This window comes from Anser anser (genome assembly GCF_964211835.1).
Source record: "Anser anser genome assembly, chromosome: 4".
Taxonomy (NCBI): domain Eukaryota; kingdom Metazoa; phylum Chordata; class Aves; order Anseriformes; family Anatidae; genus Anser; species Anser anser.
The window spans coordinates 38952539-38970361 of NC_139724.1; the positions used below are offsets into that span (position 1 = coordinate 38952539).

The following is a 17823-nucleotide window of genomic DNA, read 5'->3' on the forward strand; positions in this document are numbered from 1 at the left end:
CTGTGATGCTGATAAAATGTCCACATCCTGATGAGTGGACATCAGCTATGTAAACAGATGTTCTGGAAGAGAAAAGGAAGTGATGAATAGCTGACTTATTTTTGTCACAGTTTTGCTCAAACTGACAGTTATGGGTTTAAAGAGTGGTTGCCATGGCCAGCAAATCCAGCCAGGCTTTTAAGTGCATCTAAATCCAATAGATACTCTCAACTTTACACTTTTGCCCTAGAGATGATTAATGGTCAATAGTTATTTTGAGTTATTTGAGGCTAATCAGGAATGCATGCACAGACGTTGAAAGATTGAATTTATACCTCTGGAATAGATTCAGGTGCGTTTAAAAATATGCTCTTATTAAAATTATTATTTACAATGGCTTTAAGACTGTGGCAAATCTCACTTTCTAAAAGAGATTTAACTGTTGCTTGACTTTCAGTGGACAAAGCAGAAGTATCCTGCTGAGGGACAAAACAGCATGGTCATTATACACTCTATCAATACTCTACTTTGCTACAACTATGTTGTAATGAAATAAAGTATTGTGTATAAATATACAAAACAACTTTGGTTGTTTGCCAAAGTTAGGTTTTATTTTAGTTTGAAAACATATTTTCTTTTTCCTTTTAAAATGCCTGCTTTTGGAAATATATATAGGCAAATCATGTTGCTAGCACTGTAGCTCTAAAAAATTAAGAAATATACTAAGCTGTATGGTAGGCAGACCTTAAAAATACTCCAGGAGAAGCACATTCTGCAAATTGAAATGCCCTGTTTGTAAGCTGCTCAGAGTTTTGGACCTTGATGGAACAAGGTGGCTGCATCTTTTTGTTTAACTAAAGGAGTACCAAGTAAGCAGTTGCGATCCTACATGGTGCATTCATTCTGCCACACAATGCCCATCAGGAGAGTATTTAAATGGCTTAAAGTCTTGGGGAGGGCGAGGGGCAGACAAAGCCCAAGCTGTATTTCAAACCTGAATGCTGAAAACTTTGTCAGTGTTTTAAAATTAAGTTTCATCTATTCATATGTTAAGACTTAGGGAGATGAATTAGGACAGCTGAGAAACTGATTACAGCATCTTGCTGCATTTTTTCTTTTTGCTGTTCACGTAGCCAAGATGACACGGCCCCTGCTGAAATACTTCTATCTCGTGATACACGTATAAAAAACGAATAGATAAGATGGTTGATCTTGTGCCTTTCTTGTTCTGCCACACGCTTTTTCTTCAAACCACATGTCATTAATAGAGCTAATGGGATTTTGGCATGGACCCAAAGGGGTGGTAGGGGAGAGGGGGTAGGGGGGGATGGATGGGAGTGCGATGAACTACTGAGAGAAGCACTGCTGCCTTTCTTTGCACTAAAGCGATGTCAGGTTTATCAGGCTTCTCTTTAGTCCTTCCTGACAGGACTGGAGGCACTTCTCTATACATGTATGTGTCTCATACATTCATGAGCCTCTTTGACACTCTTGCATCTTTTGTTAAGAGCTGAAAATGCAGATCATTGCTCTACCCTTCCCTCAGCTGCCATATGGCATTGTGGAAAGGGGCCCACAAAGGAAGGAGAGGAAAGTGGAAAAAAAAAAAGGGGGGGGAGAAATGAAACTACCACCAGATGAAATTGATTTATTTTTACCATTAGGGGGTAGGGGGTGGAAGCCTCTTGCAATATAAAACCTTCTTGCAGAGCAAGCAAACAGGCTGCCTGCATGACAGCCCTGGTATATGTTAAAAATAACATGGCTTGAAAATAGAAGCACCATTGTTATGTGCAACTACTGTAACAAATTTATATGAAATGGAATTCATCATCTAAAGTGAAACAACTGCCAAGGCTGCCAGCTTTTCTATTTTTCCCTGTTGTCTGTGAGAGGTAAAAACCATGAAACCCCAAATGCTGCATAGGTGCAACTGTTTGGCATCACTGTATATTTTTCTGAAATCTCTCAAAATAGCTTTGGTGTAGTCTGCATTTTTGTGGAGCTAAACCTTTCCTAAAGTAAGCAGCAATTAGAGCACTTTATATAATTGCTTTAAAAACAAACCAAAAAAAATGTGTTTGAGAAAAAGAAACTTGCCATGTCAATTCTTTGGTTATTTTTATGAGTCCATGCTTTATGAAACACTAAATAAATTCTTCAGATGAAATGCTATGTGGCATATGCTATGTATTAGCTAAACTAAATATTCTTACTTACCGCACCAGGTTTACATTCCCTGTTGATATAAATAAGCTCAGTCAGGGTTTAAGTGACTTCCACTTTCTTATGGTAGTGTGGAAAAGGTTAAAAACATGAAACTTTAATGAATCTATTTCCTCATTTTCCTCTATCTTTAATTTTAACGTGCCATTCAGTGAAGAGGTAGCTTTAAAGATTTGCATTGTGTACAGGAAGATCTGTCTGTTTTGTAAGGTTTGCTGTCAGGATTCTGTTCAAGAAGGTATACAGTCTTCATAATGTTATTTATAATACTCTAGTCATTCACTGAAGAAGAGCCATGCTGTGACTAGCAGGGAATAGTCCATACCTTGATAACTATGTGTGGTAAGTATTCATCAGTTTCTGTTACCAATCTGAAAGTAATTCAGATAAAAACAGAGTCCATTTATTAACAAAAGAACAAAAGCTATGGCAAATTTTAATCATAACAATAATCTACTACTACTAACATTTACAATTCTTTATGCACCATTAATAAACAATAACTAGGAAAAAAAAACTATTGATGAGGAGTACAGACAAAATTGTATTTGATGTTTTTTATGCCTTTAGGAATTAAAGAGGAAACAACACAATCAATGTTGAACATAGGTTTATAATGTTCTGTATGGGAAGACCATACATGGCACTAGCTCTAAACAACCAGTTTTGATTCCATTAAAATTTTCTTTTGTCAGCTTTCTTCAGGAACAACAAAGCTGCCATCTTCAAGGGTGAACCACATGAGACCAGGAGAGAATTTTCTGAGCATCTTCATCCAGAATGCAGAATTCACTTCTAAATGAATGGCTGTAAGTACGGTTACAGATTTTACTGTTTTCAAAACAAAATGTAAAGCTCATGTCTTCAGTTTAACCTTCAGTTTAATATCACAATAAAAGCAACAATGAAAAGTAAAGAGAATGAAATCATGTCCCACCAACTGTTTTGGGGAAAGAAGAGAGCAAACTGAATCCTGTCTGACTATCCATAGTATGGAAACTATAATTTGTAGAATACTGACGGATGACTTACTTGTGTTGTTGATCCTTAGAACCAATTCCTAAAATGCTTTTAAGTGGCTCCCTAGTCCTAAACCCCTCCCACTACTGGTCCTTAGTTTTTAGATGTTAAATGTCCTCAAGTTCCATTGCTCTCTCATTCTTAAAACTCCTGGGAGGACTTGCACAACTCAGGAATTCAGGGTGAAGTGTAAGATATTCTGCCTATCTGAAGACCACACGTGGATTGGAATCAAACATTAATTTTTAGGGGTAAATTAAAGCTTTTACTTCCCATCTGCAGAAAAAATGCTGCAATCAAATTTATTTTAGACTAAACAAAAGTGATGAGCAGCCAAAATATTCCATTGGGCACATACAATCAACACGTTGGACTGGCGAGAAAATATAACATGATTATGGCTGTTTGTTTAAAGCATTCTAGATGAGGGGAAAGGTGTAGGTTTTTTTTGGATATCAGACTATCTTGCTTGGATGGCTTGTTTTTTGCATTAATCGGCAGAAGAAACACATAACTTACTTTCCTCTTCCTCCTCAGTGCAAAACCTGCTCTCAAAAGAGTGTCCTAGACATTCACGCTCCGGTTAATTATTTCTTTTATGCAAAGTGTTACAGTCTCAGCAAGAGGAATTGAGCATGCTTCCTCAATGCAATTATAGCTGTTCCTTGGAGGTGTGAGTTTGAGTTTTGCTATGGAGAAGAGACTATTGTATATGGAGCTCTTGACCCCACTGGAATGCTTTAACAAATGAATAAAACAAAAGTGGATGTAAATGTAGGAACAGGAAAAACACCACCGCTACAGTTTCTAGCTGTGATATTTTAAGGAGAACAACAACTGTTTTTAAAACAAACACAAACATAAACATTTAATGCCACCGTCTATAAAGAGAGATACCTTTCCAATTCCATCCAAGTGCTTTTTCCTTTCTAAGAATATCACAATTTATGTCCATTTTAGTGAGTTGATGGGTTGATGTGGAACTTCAATATGTACTCTAATAAATAGACCTCAAAGTATAGATAATCTCTGAATAGATAAAATGTATAGGTTATGTGGAACTATTTAGGCTTATTCCATTCAAGGAAAACTAAAGAGTTTCAGAAGGAGTTAACAAACCAAGATCTAGTTTGTAAAGTCATTGCTTATAAATGTTAGACAATGTGCATGTGAAGGATTAATTTGAAATCCTAATACATGTAGCTGGGACTTAGAAAGATGGATCCAGGCATTATTGTGTCTGGTTTATTGTAAATCTGTCTGGTGCACAGTAATGGGAAAAAAGTATGTGTGTGTATATTGAGGGGGGATGAGAGTAGACCACAGTTAGATGAATAAACTTTCAGACTGATCCTGCATGGATGGAGAATGTGAACCAGCAATGTCCTGAGTAGAGGTGACTGCTTTGATTGATTTATTTGTTTATAAATGGTTCATGCACTAGTTTGAATGTAGGGTGACCAATTTATCTTCATTCCTCACTTCTCCTTTATATTCATTATTCTCATATTTTATTATTTGTATTTTTATTTATTTATATAAAGTCAAGATAGAAAGCACTTTGGAAGCGGAGATCTAGTGGAGCCACAGCAGTATTTTTCACTAGAAGTTAGTTGCTTGTGTTTACCCACTGCACTATTTTCACTAGGTGTTAGCAGGAAATCTATTGCTGTGTACCTGTAGAGGAGGGAAAACGGTCTTGATGTCGCTTAAGCAAATGGTCAAAGATTTGCAAATGCCCACCATTTTAGATGTAGTTGTAGGAATTCTGTGTTGCAAACTGAGTTCCTAGAAATCAGATTGACTTCTAAGAGTGCTATGAAAGATTAGTTCTGAAGAAGCTTATATATTTGGATGTGCATTATAATGTATATTTTGCAGTTTGAATATCTTATATTTCTTAGGTTGAAAGAGAAAGAAAAATTTCCTGAACTTTCCCTCTTACAGGCCCAGAATTTGACAGGGGGTTGTGTCTGGGGAGGTGGCATGTCCGGCCTGCTGACAGGTTATCCATCAGTATCAGCAAGCAGGAATGTGATTTGACCTTCACTTCTCATGCAACTGTCACATCAGAAGATTAACCAGAAATGGACCGATCATCTGAGGCATGTTTCTGAATTAGACTCAACTTTATCTCCCTTTTCTCCTTCACTGACAGTGCGGTTTGTGGTCATAACAGAAGCCTGTTTTAAAAGTTTAGTCTTTTTAGTCTTTTGAGAATTCTGAAGTTTAACGGTCCTGGAAAATTTAAATGAATGGAGGATGGGAATAGATCTTGTACCAACTAAACCTCTGGGAGGTATAAGGTCAAAAAGAAATAGGCAAAATGTAAGAACTCCTCCTTTTATGATCTGTGCCTCACAGTGGAAGGTTTTGAAAATGACAGGAAGTAAAGACATGGAGCAATAAAGGGAATGAATGCTTGAAAAAAAAATGAGGATTTTATTACATTAAAAAAAAGGTCACACACAATTAATTTTTCTCCCTATAAACCAATAATCAAACCTTAAAATTGGGTGAAAGACTCTACCGTTCGAGTCAAGATACTTTGTTGCTGACAGTAGTACGCTTCGGTATGTTTTCCCTCTCTCCCCTGTGCCAGTTGCTAGGAATAGACATTCCAGCTGAACTAGTGGGTTGCACAAGGAAACTGCAGTAAGAATAATATCCTTACATCATTTATATGTAAACGTTAGCCATGAAATCTCTTGCCTTCATGTTACTGTCTTTTCACAGCATGTTTGAAATTATTGGCATATATATATATTTTTATCTCTGCTCATAGAATGTATCTGACTGAGATTGTACCATATTCATTTGTGTTTGTTGTATTTTCTATGTAAAGGATATTACTAAAAATATTGATGGTGATTTCATGAGATAAGAAGAGTGAATTCATAGCCCAGTCATGTAGGTGTTCAAACGTTTGGAGTTCAAAAAACTTTGATAATAGTATTTAGAAAAATTATGAAAGTCTATCATGAACTGTTAATGCTGACTACAAATCAGACTTAAGTCCACAGTCTTTAGATTGCTGGAAACAGGGATTGTTTTCTAGGGGATCATCTTTTTCTATTTTAATAAGCATCTGCTAGTGGATACTGCCAGAGACATAGAACTAAGTCAAATAGGTCCATATTCATATTAAGCTTTGGGTAAGTGATATTTTTGATATTTTATTTACAGCTGAATATCAAGTATTTGTGATGTATATATATCTTTTTCTGAGACTTTAATAACTTGTGATACAGCTCAAGAACTAAACATGATCTTATATACCACCACTTTCAGAATTTACCTACCACTGAAACAGACAAATGTTTCATGCACAGCAAGGGGTCTACATTCAATGTCAAAAGAGCCTTTGGTTTTAGAGTTCTGGTGGAAATACAGCCACCAACATACCTCAAATGTCAAAAAATGTTTAAAAAAGTTTCATGACATTGTTTCATAAGTCTATAATAGAAGTAGGCATCTGTGTGTTTTTAAGGCATATACCATTTTGTGGACATTCCATTATCATAATCATATGCATAAGAATGTATATACAGTTGTAAAAGTATATATATAGTATAAAAGATAATCAATTTTAGCTGCATCATTTGAACAAAAGGCTATAGCAACTATCTACACTTACAGAGCTCCTGAAGCAGATAAAAAACAAATACTTTTTTCTTTTCTTTCTTTCTTGCATGAATATCCCTCTCTTTTCAATGTGCTTCTTTCAAAATATTTTGTCACAGAATATTTTATACTTGGTCTCAGGTTCCTTCCTTATGCTGAAACAAAGCCCCTCAACCTTAGTTTTGAGCATGCATACATATAGGATAAATGTGCTTTAGTACCAGAAAAAGGGAACAAAGTGGAAGATTCAATCATTATGAATTAATGCTTTATACAGCCTAGAGAAAGAAACTACTCAAAAGAACACCACTTTTAAAGTTAACTTTGCTTTATGTACACACCAGTGGTGGCATTATTGTGATCCTGCTGTAATGTCTTGTGAGAAATCATGTAGGATAATGCAACAACCATGAAATTAAAACGGACTACTTCTGTAAAGCAGACCATTATTATGTGGTGTCTTATTTCTCAGAGGGTCCATTATCTCTTCATCACCAGAAAAATCAGTCTCGGCAATGAAATGCCACAGACTGAGCCAGAGATGAGGCATAACAGTAGAGGAAAGGCCATGGGAGGACAGAAAGTACCAATGTCACATCTCACTACTCTTTATTTAGTGATCAGAAATTTGGATTTCAACAGTTTTTAAAAATTGTTTCATTTATAAGTGCCAGCTGCTGGAGAAGATAAGGAAAGAAAGTAACCTGTTTAAAACTAAACAACCCCAACCCTCTATACCTGAAAGTACTTTAGTTTGTTTTTCAGCACAGCCTTTGAATTTTAATGAAACATTTGGGGAAACTTGTAAATGAAAATGGAAATGTTGCTTTCTGAGAAGCTTGCCCAGCACCACATGTGAATTATTTAGAGACAACTTGTATTGTTTCTGCTTTTAAGGAGCAAAGAATTTTTTTTCTCCATTGCCTCAGTCTTAATTGTTTTTATTTCCTCATCACTGTTTTTAATTCCAAAATCTCTTCAAAACACAATAGCTATGCCTTATAGTAATTAAATAAAATTACCTAACATACTAGCAGTAATAAACTTTTATCTGCTCATCTACAACTAAAAGAGGAAAAAGAAATTTCTTGATAAACTCTGCCTGATCGCATTACAGAGATGTGAAAAGACCCTAATTATAAGGAAGAGTTAGGTAAAATCTTATGTCAGAAATATCATTGAATACCCCCAAAAGCCTCAAAAGATGATAATATCCAATGTAGGAAACTGAGGAACTCTTAGTCGAAGAAGCAAACTCTATCTATAATCGCAACAGTATCTAGAACACCTTTTTGATTTGCCTAACTTATGTTTTTTCTCTTCCTCTCTCCCTCTGTTATCCTCTTTTCTGTTTTATTCCCATCTTTCAACCTTTCGCATCTCTGGTCATATTCCTGGCTACTGTGTAGCACACGTGCACACATGCATTCACTGATTATTCCAGTACCTGCCATCTCTTCCTCACTTGTATCAAAGGAGGTTAAGCTTCATCTTAACTCTGTCTTTTTATGCAAGCAGAGATATTGGTGGCTAGGCCCAGTTCTACTCACCACCTTCATTAATAATATTTTTAAAATTAATTAGAAAAAAAATGTGCACATCTGTGTTATAATTGCTCATTTAAAACAAAAAAAAATCTACTGGATTGAGATTAGGTTTTATCTTTTGTTGTTCCTATGCAGACATTTAAAGTAAATCTAACCCTGTACAAACTAGGATTTTTCTTTTTAAGTTTATGTTGGTTTTAATCTTTGTATTAAACAGAAGCAACAGTACTGAGTCACATACATATCTCCCAATTTTCCAAAGTATTTTTGGAGGTACTTGTATAGAATAGAAAAATACAGGGCTATGAAAATCAATGCCAATGAAAATCAGAATCAAACCCATTCTTGATTCAAGACTAGTTTTGCTATGATAAATGAGGATCTATCAGATCCGGGGTACTGAAATGCACTTTCAGGTGCTAACTTTAAAACATTTCACAAAAACAGTGTATTTGATTCTGCTTATGTATTTATTTGTATGTGCATGCCAGAGATTAAATTTTAGAATTACATGAAAATAGTCCATAAATCAGGGGGCAGAGGTTCTCTTATTTCTCTGAAAGATTTAGTTAGTTAATACTACATGTAACTGATTCCAAATCTTGTCTTCTACTTCATCTGGCCTTCCTGCAGTTCAAGAGTCATGATGTTGAGACTTTGAGTATAATATTCCCCAGGTATAAATTTTTATATACAATTCTTGATAAAGAAGTCAACCAGTGAGGAGTTAGGCAGTGCAATAATTGCAAAATGTGTAATTTACACATGGGAGGGCAAGTGAAAAGAACAAACAGTTTGAAAAGTAAAATCATTAAAATACCTTACAATTTCTATTAGGCTTTTCTCCATCTGCTTTGTTTTCTTACGTAAGTAGGGAGGCGAAAAAAATCATTAATATTAGCTTTAGGGGAAAGCTCTGCTAGATAATTCTGTTCACTAGCTGCTGATGGATCAAATTATGCTCGTGTGTATGAGTAGTTTTTTATGCTTATATGCATACGTATACACATTCGTGCACACGCCTTAAATGAGTGGAGTTTCTTCAGATGTAGAGATACCTTACTGTATGACTAAGTGGTTAGATTCCAAAGTGTACTTAAAATTTGAATTAATTTGCAATAAAATAAATATTTGACATTTTATCAGTGAAATGAAAGAAATCATAGACCTAAGTGTACTTTATTTACTATGTCTGTGGAAAACATCTGTTTGGGATAAAGGTTTCAAATCTGTCTATTTAAATTACACCAAATCCTGCAAAGAGCTACTCACTGCACAAAACCAATGTGATTTAAGAAATGTTGTCCTCATAAAGTGCTTCCATCAATATATATGCTGAGGTCTAGTCTTAGGTTTGCGTTTGGCTAGTGTCTGAATGCTGTGGGTCCTTTAATATTCTGAAGAAATTCCAGGACTGCCATGTCATGCTTGAAGAAAGATTAGAGGGAGCTGAGTACAGGTAGACTTCTCTGGGTGCTGCCCAGGGCTTTATTCAGTTGCTCACATATAGGGATCTGGTGAAATTTGAAACCAAAATGACAACAGTCACCTGTTCACACTGTATAATCTCTGTCAGCTCCATGCAGTACCATATCTTAGGTACCTTGAAATACCTCAGATGATTCTGGGGATCCCCTGTTTAGGCAAATGAATCAAGCTGTCATGTGTAAATCAGAAAACTGTTTTCACTGATGTAACTTCTCACCCTATGGAGTGAGGACTGCGAAGTATTGCTTTTCTTACAAGAGCACTCAGAGGACCCTCAAGCATCCTGGTCTTCAGTACACCAGGATGTTCTGCAGACACAGATGAAATGCCTCATATCACCCCTAGGTTAGAGTCCTATAAACCCTGGGTGGTATACTGTCATTTTAGCTGCTATATAATTATAGAGAGTGTATAATGTTATTTTTAAAGTAATTTAGCATAGAACTCTTGTTTCTAAAAAAAAAAAAATATATATATATATTTTGCTTATAGATAGCTATATCCAGAGCAGATACAGACTTATGTCAATTATTTTAAGTTTATACAACATGAAAAGAAAAAAAATGGACCCTCATGGGAGTTAGTAAATACAGTTTCACAGGAGAATAAATTGTCATATTCTTACCTGAAGTAAAAAAAAAAGATCTTGAAATTTACACTTTGGTAACAAACAAAAAAGAAAGTCCTCTTAATATTATTTTTTTAACGTATTGAAGATTGGATTCTCTCATTTTACCGAGTAAAGTGCCTATATCTTTTGCATACCCCAGAGCTTCATGTTTCCTTTCTATTTTCATATCTATGGGAAAGGAATTTGCTCTTCAGTATTCAGCCCATATGCCTCCTGCTGCTGTTGCTGCTGTTGACTTAAGCCAGTTACCATGTCTTTTTCAATGATGCTGAACCACTGTGTGTTTTGCAGTCTGAGGATTCCAGCACAGGGTTCCCTAAAATGGGGCTTCTTACTGTCTTCTTTCTGGCTCATTTCTCACAGGATTTTCAGGTTCACATAGAACCATTTGAATGTATTTATGCTGGAATACACCAGGATAACTCCATTCAGTGCAGTTTATATTCATATAAAGAAGATCAGAATGGGGCTCAGTAATTTTTTTTTTTTTTAATTTATTTTTCTCTAAGGAAAACACAAGGTGAAGCCAAGTTGGAAGGCTTTTTTTCCCTATATCTGACAAGGATGATCTACTTTTCATAGAATCATAGAATCTTTGAGGTTGGACAAGATCTCCAAATAATCTAGTCCAACCACACCCCTATCACAAATACCACCCGCTAAACCATGCTCCTAAGTACCGTGTCAAACCTTTCCTTAAACACTCCCAGGGACGGTGACTCCACCGCAACCTGTTCCAATGCCTGACTACTCTTTAGGATGGATAAAGAAGATGGACCCCAACACCGACCCCTGGGGAACACTGGTCATCATCTGGTTTTAACTCCATTCACCGCCACTCTCTGGGCCCAGCCATCCAGCCAGTTTTTAACCCAGCAAAGAGTGTACCTATCCAAGCCATAGGCTGCCAGCTTCTCCAGGAGAATACTCGATGTTTTATGACATTTCCTAATCAACTATTCCTGTTGTAATTCTGATACTATTTCTCCTTCATTTCTATTTTTCTAGGTCAGAAATACTTTTGTTTATTCTCAGTACCCTCTGATAATGTGTGCAGAATAAATGTCTATTTGATTCTTAATGCACTTGGTAGTTACAGTGTCACTAAGAACTAAATCCTACATACAGAAGATCAGAACAAATTCTGAACTTTCAGTGAATCAGAGTTATTCTTTGCTAATGTCAAGAAACAGAAATGATTGCTCTGTTTTAGATATACTCAAGGAAGATTATAGCTTTAGAATTGCTGTCTCCAGCTGTCTCACATTTATAGTCTATTTTGTTCTTTATTATCTGTATGTCCTGAATGTTTTGTTCCCTTGCTTTCAATTTTAAACATGGTGCAGACAGCTTACAACAGTGTTGGATGTGGGGCTTTAAACTGTCAAAATTGTTCTTTTTATGTCCTCTCCAACCCTTTCATTGGATTTCATGCTTTAACTTTGCAAATATTTGTGATGATCATAAAGAGATCAGGGAGAGAAGTGTTCCAGACAAACGAGACCAGTATTTTTTTTTTTCTGAGTATGATTTGTTCTTGGTCTAGTCACCATTTATTTCACAAAAAGCCAGGAAGTCTGGACATTATGAAGCTTACAAGGAAACTGTGATATAAGATATTATGAAACTTAGTACTGACTGAAGTTACCAAACAATGAATCTGACAAAAAGCAACCACCAGAGAAAAGATCAGTGTGTGAGAGGGAAGGAACTAGTAGTTCCTAGTATTAAATTAGTACTAAATAATAAGGAAAGCTCAATATGACAATGTAAATAGGTCAGGTGAGATAACACAAAAATCTATGTGATCATTAGGATCATTAGAATTGAATCCATATCTGTGTCTGTATCTTGCACCACTTTTTACTAAACATTTTCCTTTGTGAAACATACTGATAAAATACGATGCTTAATGCACTGACTACATATCTTAGTTCCTTGCAACAGTTACAAACAGAGCTACTAAAATTACAGGATGCTGTATCAGAAAGTGGAATTAGGTGGAAACTTTAGAAAATAAGATGTATAGACTGGATTCTTAGTTTAACACTCATTTAGTGCAAGACTCGGTATAACATAGAACCAAAGCAGTTGGGCAGTAGGACTGGAAAATTCCCAGAGGATAGGGGAATGATCACAAAGCTAGTGAAAGTGACCCTGTTACTTTTTGTGACAGAAGAACCTTTTGAATGTCAGAGATGGGAAGAGACCAGAAAAGTGAAAAAAACAATAACCAACCAACCAAAAAACAACCAACAAAGCAAACAAAAAACTTGAGGAGCGTGGTACTGCATGGAAGATCCAGGCCTGTAGATAGCTTCAAACAACCAAGTTACAAACTTGAGTTTACAAACTATGAGTTACAAACTCAAATTCATACTCCTTATCTTTTCCTTATTCTTGTATTAAGGAAGCCAAAACAATATCTTGCCTATTTTGAGGGGTTTCATTCAAGCTGAGACTGTTTAAGTCTAAAAGCATTTTTTTTAAGTTAAAATCAATGTACTTTTAAAACAAAGTTCATTCCAACTCTAAGACATAAACATAAGACAAACAAAATTAAAAAAGACCTCCATGACAGGTTGATCAGGATGGGTATTCAGGTAAAAGTTTTTGTATTCTGAAGTATATGAGAAAGCAGATCATATAGTGAAAATATTGTAGGAGTACATAGGCAGGTAACAATCTATGAAACAGGAGAACATAAATGAACTAAGTTTTGATATTCTTAGCCATTAACAATTTTCATGAAGCACTTCTTTGATAAATACATGGAGTGAAGTAAAAACCTACCCTATACCTGTAGTGAAGCAGACATCTGACATACCACAGAATTTCAGAAATACACACCATTCTTGCAGTATAAATAGAGGTAATTCACTTTAACAAGGAAGAAAAGGAAAGAGATGTAGTTCAGCTGTTGTCACAATAACTGTAAGAAATTGGCAGATGAAAAGAGAGGATCTATTTAACAGCTACACCATTGAACAGTAAATTAGTCAATCATGGTTGCAGTTAGCTTGCAGCAATCTGCAAAATGCCTTTGGCCCTTTGCTTACATAGCCACATCAAGATAAGTATTGTCATATATTGACCAACAGTGGGCTTAAATGCATTTACATTAAACTGGGGAATCAAAACAATAAAACTGCCTTTATCAGCTTGGTTGACTACCTCACAATGTGAAAAAAGAAACATTCAAAGGTCTAAAACTAAGTGCCTCTATGCCTTTCTTTATGGATATATTGAATTAAACAAACAAACAGAGAATGTTTGAATTACTAAAGTTGAGACAAATCTAAAAAAAACAAAAAAGCAGAATGGGTTGAAGTTACTTTTTTACATCCGTTTATGTTTCACCCACAAATATCATGGGACTGTTAATCTTATGATTCCTTACTGTACAGCAAATGTTATAAGATTAAGAAAAACTAAGAACATCTGTGGTGTCAAAAGATAAGAGCTTTTTTGAAGTTTAAATCTCTTTTAGTTTTAAACAGGTAGCAGCTCATTCCTTTTATTTAAGTGGGAAAGATATGGAAGTCATACTTCTACATACTTATACTGTGTTTACATGTGCATCCATGTCTTGAAGAAGCTGTCATTTTATTATTTAGATGGCCATTTTTGGGTCAGGAGATACATGAGCAGATTTTCTAAATAGTTTAACTTTCCTTTGTGAGAAAAGGTACAGTGTTATTTTCTTCTCCTGTGTAAATGTGGCTTTTAGGGACCATGACTCCAATCAGAGACCATGAATATCTGTTGACAGAAAATAGGACCAGCTGGTGCCATTGCCTGGTACTTTTTACATTTTCTTTAGGGTACTGGTTGGGAGGGGGGAGGTGGAGGAGAGCTGTGCATAGAAGACAAGAAACAGAAGTTGTGACTGGAAAAAGACTCAGAATTGGCTACAGCAGCACTCCACCAGCTGCCATTACAATGTGTATTGTGTATATTTGCACGGTGTAGAATCTAATTCAGTTTTACAGTCAGAAAAGAATAGGAGGCAATCGTCAAAGCATCCATCACCAAACAGCATGATAAATAAGCTGTTATTTGGATCATGTATCTAACCCAGTCAAGAGACCTGAACTGGAAGAAAAAGCTGACAGAAAGGACAGAGTTGAAAAAGGAGAAAAAAAAAAAACAAAAAAAAAAAACAAAGCAAAACAACAACAAAACCCTCCTGTGAAATAAAACAGCAAGACAAAGAAGTATCTTTGGACCAGGAACACTGACAAGAGCTAATATATGATTGCTTTTTATGAGTTTAATTTGAAACTGGAAACTGCAGTAGTGTGAAATAGAAGAAAAAATCACCAGTTTTGTGAGGGTTTGTTGACAAATTTCCGGGAAGGTTCTAAATGTTTGTAATAGTGAAATATTTGCTTATTGGCAATACTTTGAAAATCATCCTGCATTTAAGTGAAAATATAGGGGGACATAAACACCTAAAGAAAATGAGTCTATTTTTCAAAAGTAACTTCTGTACTTACAGCCAATATTTAATGATATTTAGCCCTCGACAGATTCAGAAGGGTTTCTGGGTAAGTGTTTCAAAACCATCTATAAAGCTGGCTCCTGAAGGTTATTAACTGCTTAGGAATTTTTCTTTTTGTTTTGTGGTATATCTTTGTTTGCAGACACTTAAACAAAGCTTTATTAATATGGTTCTACACACATGTTCTACACACATATGTAGCAGCCAAGCTGGCCTTTAAAATGGAAAAAAATAAATAATAAAAAAATCCCTTCTCTAATATATCCTTATGGAATTTTCAAATAATCCATTTCCTCCTATGACATATTGCCTTTTAATATGTGATTTTAGACATATGAAATCCATACTCTAAGGATTTCCCAAACATGTGGTAAGAAATATTGGCCTGCAGTTGTTTAGTAACTCTTCCCTTGCATGATAATGCCCGGGCTCAGAGGGCACTAATAGGCCTTCCTGGCCCCAACCAGCCTCACCTGGGCCCATACCTCTGGGTCCCATTTAAGCTCAGCCTCAGGCTGTTAACCCTTCACTGAGTTAGGAAGGCTTTGCTCTGTCCCCTGGTATGTCAGGGGTTGTGTCTGAGCCCCATTACTGGCCCCCAACTGCTGCCTGTCTTGTTTGAGCCCTGTGGGACCCTGCCCAGTAGGCCCAGGCGTGGCTGCTGCCTCCTTCCCTGAGAAGAGCAGCCATCTTCCTGCTGGGTCTTGACAGGTAACTTCAGCAAACAAGTATTCAAGCATTTTTTTTTCTTTTGGAACAGGTCTAAATCATTTCAGAACTTTGGAAAGTATTGTTTTGTGTAGGTATATGGCCTGAGAAGGCTGGGGGTCACTAGGTGGGAAGGTGTGTTAAACTACACCTAATCATGATGGCCTTGCTACCACCTGCTTCATCTATGTTTGTAAAAGCTGCTATTTTTAGCTCAATAGCCAAACCAAAAGGAGAGATCTTCAGGCTTTTTGAAGAATTGAGGGAAACTTTTTGTCCTAAGATGGTTTCTTCAACATGAAAAGTTTAATGATGGTTTCAGGAAAAAACAAACATATTTATAAGAAAATAATTAAAAACTGAGAAGACCAGTCTGAAAGAAAAACTACTGAAGCTGTCAATATGGAAATATTCTTGTTTCTGCATATATGTATTTTTGAATTGAAGTGGTTCTCCAACTTGAACTTAATTCAGCAAGGATTTTGCTTCTTCTGAAGCTGAACTTTTCAAGAAATTTGTTTTTTACTGTTGGTTTTAGCTGTCTTGCTGATGCTGTTCTGGGTGTGGTTAGGATGCATTCTTTCCACTTTTAAGAGAAGCCACAAAATGCCAAGAGATATTTTTTCCATTATCATCAGTCTGCAACTAAGCAATTATATCAGTTTTTTTTTTTTTTCCTTGTGTTTTTATAAGCTGTCTTTGCAAGATCATTGTGGCAGTGAATGTGGCTTTTAGGTTTACAGTGGAGGTTGTGTACCATATTTCACATTTCAACTATAGTTCTTCAGTTTCAACATCTCGAGGTTTTTCTGCTAGGAATCTATCTCCAATTATCCTATTGCAGAATCTGAACCCCCTCATATAAAGGCTTTACGTAAGTCTAAAATGATCACTTAAAATTACTGATTTTAAACAAACAAACAAAAAACAACAACAAAAACAAAGAAAAACAAAAACAGAGAGCGACTGGGACAGTAAAGCTGCAAATCCACGTCTTAGTCTCATACCACTTGCGTCCCAAGTCCCAGCCCTCTCCCTCTATCTCAGAGGTTGAATGCCGTCAGCATTTCCCTATCACACCCAATAAGAAGCTCGTGTCAGTATTCCCCCACAAATTTCTCAGACTTCCTCCTCTCCCAGCCCACTTGCGTGGTCTTATAGTTCTCTCTCTCTAACACTTCCTTCCCATATTTTTGTCCAATACCTCTTCCTGCTCTAATCACATCCTTTCTCAGTTTAGGTTTCCACACCTGCTACAATTCTTTGCTTGCTACAGTTTCCTCCAGTTCTCCCTGGCTGTGTGTAGCTGTTACTCCTGCAGTCTTTTGCAAGCACTGATTTTGGACACATTCATTGCCTCTCCTCCCATGGCTTTTGCAGCCTGACAGATTCTCCTTTTCACTTGGCTATCAGAAAAAAAGAAGCTACTGGCTCTCAGAAAGCACCTTCATATTCTTCTCTCTTGGGTTTTCAGAAGTCCAGACACATTTGATACTTATGCAAAATGCAGGACAGGACTCTGAGGGCAGTAATGCAGAAAACATTAATCAGAAGTGGGTTTATTAAGGTTTTAAGACTTGTGAAACTAAATTCTCTATCATACAATATTTGCAGATGTGTTGGGTTTTATTTTTTAGTGGTAATTCGGAAACAAGATAAACCTTCAAGTTGTTAATGATAAATTACTTTTAATTAAAACACAGGGTTTTCTGTAGTCAGTTTGGAATTCTAATGAGTTATTGCAGCTGCCTAACATGTTCAATAGAATGGATTCATTAAATCAAAAAACTAAGATTCATGGGAATCTAATACTTTTAATGGAAAATGTTCTAAAGTATTTCTCAATCTAGTTGTTCAAGCTGCTTGTTATTAGTGCTGTGCAAGACAGGATGGGGCTATCTCAGTCTTTCTAGATGTTGTTCATTTTAGAGTGTTACAATATATGCTCAGCAAAATTGTATGAATATAATGTATGGAGAATAAGAAAAACACTTGAAAAATACGTGCTTTCCCCAAACTCTCTGCTGTGGCATGAAGCATTTTGAAAGGACTTGGGAAACTTTGTTCAAATTAAATTACATTTGATCTTTCCCTGT

General features: G+C 36.0%; 1 protein-coding gene across 14 annotated transcripts in view; it reads left to right on the forward strand.

Moving 5' to 3' along the window:
- LOC310898586 (uncharacterized protein) overlaps positions 1-17823 on the forward strand; it is a 301122-nt gene that overhangs the window by 25633 nt on the left and 257666 nt on the right. For 12 of the 14 annotated variants that reach the window (XR_014583460.1, XR_014583461.1, XR_014583462.1 and 9 more), the window contains exon 2: positions 2901-3014. The gene's annotated coding sequence lies outside the window, so the exon portion shown is untranslated. Of the gene's footprint in view, positions 1-1600; positions 1875-2480; positions 2548-2900; positions 3015-5172; positions 7293-17823 lie in introns of those variants that run through there. The other 2 variants (XR_014583473.1, XR_014583472.1) reach the window with 2 other exon arrangements.